Here is a 7,962-nt window from a genome sequence, read left to right on the forward strand (position 1 = left end):
ATTAAATCAAACAGAAAGGTACTCTGAAGACAAATAAGTAGTTACCCTAAAACTTTTCACACTGCCAATCTTTCATTAATACATGGAGTGGTATGCATGTAGACCCTTTGCTCAACAAGTCATCATTGATTTTTTTTAATGGGATAATACACTTTTCCATGCTCTAAATTAAAAAGTAGAAATGCATTGACATTTAGTAGTCTGTCTGACATTAAGTAAGTTCTATTTGTTGAGTAGTTATTTTTTAAATGACAGAAGTCTCATCTATTTCCAAGATAATCATTTAAATGCACAAAAGAAAGTAGAAACCAAATGAGACTCCCACAGATAAATAGAAAATAAGTATAATTTGCTCAGGGAAAGAAATCACGAAGTGGGTGCTAAGAAAAAAGAAACAGTATTTTCAGTCACAGTAAGTTAGGACTTGAGGGCCGTCGCCGGCCACATCCCCCTGACTATAATGTTCTTCAACTCTGTCCAGGTTCCCATTCTACCTTTAAGGATTTTTCGGATCACTGGCGCGAAGCATCTCGTGTCCTTGTTGCCTGGAAATGCTTCCCTGAGACTAAAACCCCGCACTGCCGTCTGAGCCATTTGTCCTTTTTCAGTCCTCCCCGGTTCTGAGAACAGCTGGTCATCATCATTCTCCGCGCAGTTCTTCATACACAAGTATCAGGACACACTGATTAAATAGCCCCTGAGTCTCCTCTCTGCCATAATAAATAAAAGTGATTCCATTAACTTTGTCTCTTTGGACCAATTTATCAACCCTGTTTTTATCATTTCAGTTGCTCACCTCTTGGACCCTTATTAGGCCTGATAAGAAATGTGATCCATATCAACAATGAGCCAAAAAAATTTTAAAAACTACTCTTCTTCCCACATGTACAACTAACTAAAAGTAGCACTAATATGAAGGAGTTTAAAAGTCCACTACAGTTCTCAGTATCCGTCACTGAGGACAGTGGCAATCTGAAACCTACCATTATTCTTCTACAGAGAACTAGGGCCTTACCATTCAGAAGAGACCAGTTTTCGAGCTGGGAAACACGTTACACAGCGCTTAAAAGATCATGGCTGCATCCTGTTCTTCCAACCAACCTCCTACTGCCATACATGACCTACAACAACTTACCCTGAACATCATTTCTACCATTTTATTTTCCTTCTCAAGAACCTACAGAACCTTCCTGGTAGCCCATGAAACTGATTATAAACTCCACTGTCCAACCAGCAGTTTTCCATACTCATGACCCAACGACCCTCCCTATACGTCCCCCTGCTTCGCTCAATGACTCCCCAAAAAAGCCAGTTCTTACTTATTTTCTCTAGGATCTACCTTTGCTCAAGCTATCCGCTAAATGCTTTCGCACTTCCTCTCAAAACTATACTTACCTTTACCAAGACTCAAGCCGTGTCATTAATTGTAGCTAATTAATAAATCTGTATTAATTTTCATACTTAATGGCTTACTCATTTCCAGTCTTCACTCTGGTGTGCAGTTTACAAGATATGGCCAACTGTTTGTTTGTTTGTTTTTTAATAAAGGTTAAGAAAACAATTTTGTGAAAAAAGGATAATCTTTTCAACAAATGATTTTGGAATAGCTGGACAACCACAGGCAAAAGGAAAAGGAAGACCAAGACCTAAACCTTATATTCTATGTAAAAATGAGCCCTAAATGATCCTAGATCTAAATGTAAGACATAAAACTGAAGAGCACTTAGAAGGAAACATAGAACATCTTCCTGATCTAGGTTAGGCAAAGAGTTATGAGACATGTGACACCAAAAACATAATCCATATACCAAGTAAGTTAGACTTCGTCGAGATTAAAAACCTTTGTGCTACAAGACACTGTGAGAGAATGAAAAGACAAGACACAGGCTGAAAATATATTTACAAGTCATACATCTGGAAAAGGACTTGTATTCAGAATATATGACGGAACTCTAAACTCAACAATAAGAAAACAATCCAGTTACAAAGTGGGCAAAAGATTTGAATAGACAAGTCACTGAATATGACATTAATGGCAATGAGCTCATGAAAATGTCTGACATCGTTAGCCATTAGGGAAATAAAAATTAAAGCCAGGGCGAGATGCCACGACACATCTATTATAACGGTTAACAAAAAATATCGCCAACATCAAACGCTGACAAAGATTCGGGGAAACTGAATGTCTCACACAGTGGTGACAGGACTGTAAGACGGCGCCGCTACTCTAGGGAAGCAGGTATTTTCTTAATAAGTTAAATACACGCCTACCCTACAACCCAACAGCTGCTCTGCTGGGCATTTACCCTTGAAGAACAAAGACTTACTATGCTCACACGAAAACCTGTATGTGAGTGTTCAGAGCAGCTTTACTGGTAACAGCCAAAAACTAGAAACAGCCCACATGTCTGTCAATGGGTGAATGGTTCAATAAAATGTGGTAAAGACATCAATGGACAAGCATAGCATAATTACCAAAACCAGGAAATTGTACTGATACAGCATTAGTAACTAAACTACTTATTCAAATTCCAGTTTTTGCATTCTTTTTGTTTGCGGTCTGTGTAGTTCTAAGGCATCTTATCATGTGTAAAAATTCATGTAACCATCACAACAATTAGGGTACAGAACTGCTCTATGACCCGGAAGAAGTTCCCTTGTGCTACCCTTTTATAGTGACACACCACCGCAGGCCCTAACCTGGCAAAAACTAACCTGTTCTCCATCTCCATGATTTTGTCATTTCAAGAATGTTATATGCACGGAATCATACACTCTCACAACCTTTTGAAATTGGCTTTTCTCACTCAGTACCATGACCTTCGAGCTCCATCTAAACTGACGCATGTGTCCCCAGTTTGCTCCTTTTTGTTACGAGTGGTATTTCATTACCTGGCTGTTCCACATTTTACGGAACCACACACCCACTGGAGCACATGTGTGGTTGTTTCTTTCTGGCTATGACAGACAAAACCTCTATGAACATCATGTATAGGCCCTGGTGTTAGTAAAAGCTTTTACTCCTCTAGAATGAATGTCCAGGGGTACACTGCTGGGTTGTATGTGAAGTATACGTTTCCCTTTTTAAGAAACTGTCAGTCTAATTTCCAGAGTGGCTATACCATTTTACATTCCTACCAGCAACATGAGAGGTAATATAAATTTGAAAGTCACAACTTCTAAAATATTTTCTAAAAGCCTGAAAAAAAAAACCAACAAAAATTTGCCTTAAATGTTATCACCTAATCTTAGTTTTAAAAAATAAATTTTTAAAACATTTTTCCTGACTCACAAATAAGAGATTTCTTTATTACACAAAGAATTTATGATATAATATGTATGTTGATGGCTCTGTTGCCATATTATATAGTAAACAGCAATAAAAACTCAAAAAAAAAACAATGCCATTAAAAAGAGTAGAAGTTTCCATTTCTATGTCTTCCAAACAGTTTATGAAGACCAAAAATCATCTGTAACACTTAGCATTATGAAATGTGGTCACAAAGCATTTAAACACAGTACCATCAAACAATGATATCTGATCAGCTGTTACTTGGAAAAATAATGAGAAAAGTAATTAACATGAAATAAAGCTGTAGTTATCTTAGACATTTAGACACATAATAGTCTCTTTTGGGTTCTTGAAACTAGGAGCTAGGTCTAGAGCAAACCTATCTGCCCCACATGAAAACAGCAGCAAGACTGCCAGTCTGCAAAGAATATTAAATAAATGCACAGGAAGAAATTATAAAGCCCCCAACAGAGTAGGATGGTGCATTCCTTGTTCCTAATGACTTTCCAGTTCTCATTTAGTCCCTTGTGGAACCAACTACATTGTTCCAGATACTGAGCTCCACACGATAAGTATGTCCTTCCAATAAAGTAGGCATTTGCTTAAGAAGTATATGATAACTGGTAAATAAACCATATTTCAAGATACCTACAATAATGGTAAAATGATATAAAACATATCTGTGGTTTCTACTGGTGACCAAGTCATAGGTATTGCTAATTCTACTGTGGTCTGTTGCCTGCATCTGTGATTTAAGGAAATCCTAAATTTCAGCGGGGGGTGAGGGGAGTATATAACAGAACACTCCCAAATCTCAAAGTAATAACCCTGCAATTTAATTATATGACTTCCTTCTAGTATATCTTCCCCCTTACATGACTTACTGATAAACATTTCAGTGTGTGTTTAATATTCATCCTAAATATCAGCCAGTGTGAGCAGTGTCTATCATTTCAAATCCTAGAGTGCTGGTTCCCTTCCTATGGGCCAGAGACCCATGGAGTTACTGCAAAGAATCATGAAAATCCCTGAACCTACATGAAGACTAAACAAATAATATGATTCACAATGTATTTTTCCCTGCTGACAAAGTTGATGCTGTGGCTAATAAAATTCTTAATAAGTTTACTGAAGAATATTATTAGTTTCTTGTCATTAGTATTTATTGGTGAATATTAAAAATCTAATTCCTATTAGGGGGAAAGGCATACCTCATATCTCTCCAGAGAGCTTTTTTATTTTTTTAAAGTGTTACCCATACCTCATCCAGAACCAGAATAATGAACGTGACTTCAAAACAGCCACCGCAGCCCTACCCAGTGCGGCTCAGTTGGGGGCGTCGTCCCACAAAGTGAAAGGTCCTCGGGTCCTCAGTTCATTCCCAGTCAGGCACCGTGCCTGGGTTGAGGGTTCAACCGATGTTTCTCTCTTGCATGGATGTTTCTCTCCCTCTCTTTCTCCCTCCCTTCCCCTCTCTCTAAAAATAAATAAAACCTTTTTTAAAAAATAAAGAAGACATCACAAAACAGCAACCTCAGAACGCTAGGTACTTGAATATCATCCTGGAGTCTGGGGTAGGGGGCATAAAGGACACAACCTTCTACGCACCTTTCTAATGGCCAGTAAGTGGAGTTTCGATCAAAAGAGCCAAATACATCCTTGAATGCAAACACATCTTGGTTATACCACCTAGCTGAGTGCTTTGTCAGGATTCTGTTACCTTTCTAAATTAATCTGACATCCTCATCAAAAATTCCTTATTTGCTCTCTTTTATCAATAGTAGTACAGTTTTTCAAATGTGTCCTACACGTTTATTACCTTCTCGCATGCTGGATGCTAGACAACTAAAGTCAAAAAGAACGACCTCTGTTAATTTAAAATAAAGAAAAATTGCTTCAACAAAACACTAAAATAGCAAGAAGAGACTGCACCTCGCAGTTCCTGACACACAGTAGGCATGTGATACCTGGTGACTGAATGAGCCCATTTCCACTCCTTCTGAAAAATAACCTCAGCAAGCAAGTCAAATGTCCAACCAGTCTGAAAAATATTCTCCAGTCCTATTCGGTTACCAGCCCATTCTCAGAATCCATCAAGACCAATTTTCCTGAAAGCTTCACCCACATCCATACACAAAGAGGCAGGATTTAATTTCCATTAAGTTGCACTGTCTGATATATAGAGATCACCATTTGCACATTTGTATAAATTCAGACATCATCCTTCATTTGATACAAGGTAAACTCTAAAGTTTTGCTTCTTTTTCAGTAACTTTTACCTTCAAATCAAAACTCTATTCATAGCAAATTGTATCTTAAATAGGAATGGCTTTAAGGAAAAAATACAGTTGTCAAAATAAACATAAAAAATAAACATAAACAATAAAAAACAAAAAAAACATTGTTTTTTCCTCTTTTAAACATCTGGGACATTCACTTATTTATTTATCATTATTTCACATTAGTTCTTAAATAAAAAAGAAAAAGCTAGCCTATTTGAAAAATTTAACGGTAGGAGCTGTCAACATTTTGGATGCATTACTGTTATTTTTAAACTATACACTTGCATCCTGGAATAAAACTTAGGACAAGCTTGTCCTATCCCCATTTCCTGGGCACTCACTACCTTGCTACATGTCAGGTTCTGTACTTGACACATTATGCCATTACCTCATTTGTTTAACAAATATCCTCTCATCATTTTTGCAGCACTGAACATAGGAAGCCATCACACTATAAACTGGATACCATTTGTACTACATACTAGTACTAATTCGACAGTAATGCTTCACACGAGTTTACTGTTATCAAACTCAAGCTGTTTTACTGCATTAGCCCAGAATGTGGTCAGCAATGCTGAGATGCACAGGAAGTACCATGTGATAGCTTCTGCAGACAGAGCCATTGCTGACGACTTAAGTTTCATTGCCTTCTCGAGGTGGCAGCTGAACATAACCTTATCTACCCAGAAATTTAACTCCAATTACTACCTGCCATTTTGAACAGGCACAAGCATAACCTGAATAAAGTGATTATATAAAGAACCCTTGCTTCCCTCTAAAATTATAGATTAAATTCTCCCCAAAAGTATCATGCTCCGAATGTCATAAAAAGTAAGGTGTCTTAACTCTAAACTCTTAAAAATAAATGCCTCTCTCCATTTTCTTTTCTTTTTTTTTTTTACTCCCGCAAATTTCAGGCTCAACAGATGGGCAATTCCAGTTTTAAAAGGAGAAAGGAAAACAACGAAAACAGTTCCCTAAAAGCGCCACCCTCCCAACAGCAACACTGCTCTTTCCAAGTTCTTCCGAAAAAGGGAGATGGGGAGGGAAAGGAATAGTCGCTAGGAAGACGAAAAATGGCTGTCTTGACAGAGAAGTTAGAAAAATGGGTGGCCTCAACAGGAACCTAGTCTGTCCGCCTGCCTCCCAAAAGACTCTGGTGCTGTCTGCTGAAGTGAAATAAATCACCTAAGAGTATGAAACCAGGGCCCAAAAACTCTCAAGACGGCGGGAAAAACTATTCGTTGCCCTTGATGACAGGTGCATCCGTAAAGGGTGCCGCCCTGCCGGATACGGACAGAGAAGACCAGAAGAGGAACGGTCAGAGGACAGACAGCAAAGTGCTCCCTCGTAAACACCCTCGGGGCTCTGCCGCCTGGCGCCAGGCCCTCAAGGGCAAGCCCTTTCCGGGCGGGGGCAGGTAGGCACGGGGCGGTCCTGGAAGCTACCCTCGCGGGACCGGTTCCTTCTCCCCTCTCAGGTCTCAAGTCAAACGTCACCTGCTCCAAGATGCCCCCACCTCGCCCCCATCACCCGGGCCCCCAATCGCCTGTCCTCATTTTAAAGGAGCTTTTGGGGACCTGCAAGTGATCGTATTTGCGTCTATTTTGTCTACCCTCCAGCACATCAGTTCCGTGACAGCAGCGGAACCTCGTCAGTCCAGGTTGGCACAGGCGCCATCTCTCAGACCGGGCCGCGACCGCCCAGGACAGACCACGCCAACACACCGTCCAGAACGCGCCACTAAGCCTGGGCGCCAGCCTGGGCGCCGGCCAGGCTCGTTCGGGCAGCCCGGGGTCGCCGCGGGGCCTGAGCGAGAGCAGGCTGCGGAGGACGCCCGCGCCGGGCCGCCCGCAGCCTCCGGGACTGCCCGAGGTCACGGCCGCTTCGCCGCCCCGAGCGGGCTCGGCCCCCGGCAGCTCCCTGCATGGCCCCGGCTCGGCGACCGCGCTCTCGGACCGCGCCGTCCGCAGCCTCCCTACCCCGAGCCGCAGAACCGACGCCTTCTTCCCAGTACGAACTTCCCGCCGCTCTCGCCAACTCGCAACTCCGCTGCGGCGCCGGCCTTCTCAGACTCTGCAGTATGGGGCCTTCCCATTGGCTCGGCGGGGATTGGGGGAGGCGGGGCGAGCGAGAACGCCGCAGAGCGGGGCGGAGCCTGCTCTGGCTCTGCTACCTCCCCCGGAATGCCGGGAGGCAAGGACCCGCGCTCCCACTGCATGCTGGGAAATGGAGTCTTTCGCAGACCAAATCGGATCCCAGTCCCTCTCTCCCTAGGAAATGTGGCTTGCAGGCTCTGAGTCGGTCCTGCTCAGAGACTGTACGCCTCAAGGTCGTAACCAGCAAAATAATTATTGCCAATGTTCGCAGCGCCTTGACTTATTAACT

At 41.8% G+C, this 7,962-nt stretch overlaps 1 protein-coding gene across 2 annotated transcripts in view; it reads right to left on the reverse strand.

Annotated features, from left to right (window-relative positions):
• Window positions 1–7,604, reverse strand: part of VRK1 (VRK serine/threonine kinase 1) — a 71,509-nt gene extending 63,905 nt beyond the window's left edge. For both annotated transcript variants that reach the window (XM_054567058.1, XM_054567059.1), the window contains exon 1: window positions 7,557–7,604. The gene's annotated coding sequence lies outside the window, so the exon portion shown is untranslated. The remainder of the gene's footprint in view (window positions 1–7,556) is intronic.
• Between the last annotated feature and the right edge of the window lie 358 nt (window positions 7,605–7,962).

Source organism: Pteronotus mesoamericanus, unplaced genomic scaffold, assembly GCF_021234165.1.
Source record: "Pteronotus mesoamericanus isolate MK-2021 breed Mesoamerican mustached bat unplaced genomic scaffold, CSHL_Meso_final contig_182, whole genome shotgun sequence".
Lineage (NCBI taxonomy): Eukaryota > Metazoa > Chordata > Mammalia > Chiroptera > Mormoopidae > Pteronotus > Pteronotus mesoamericanus.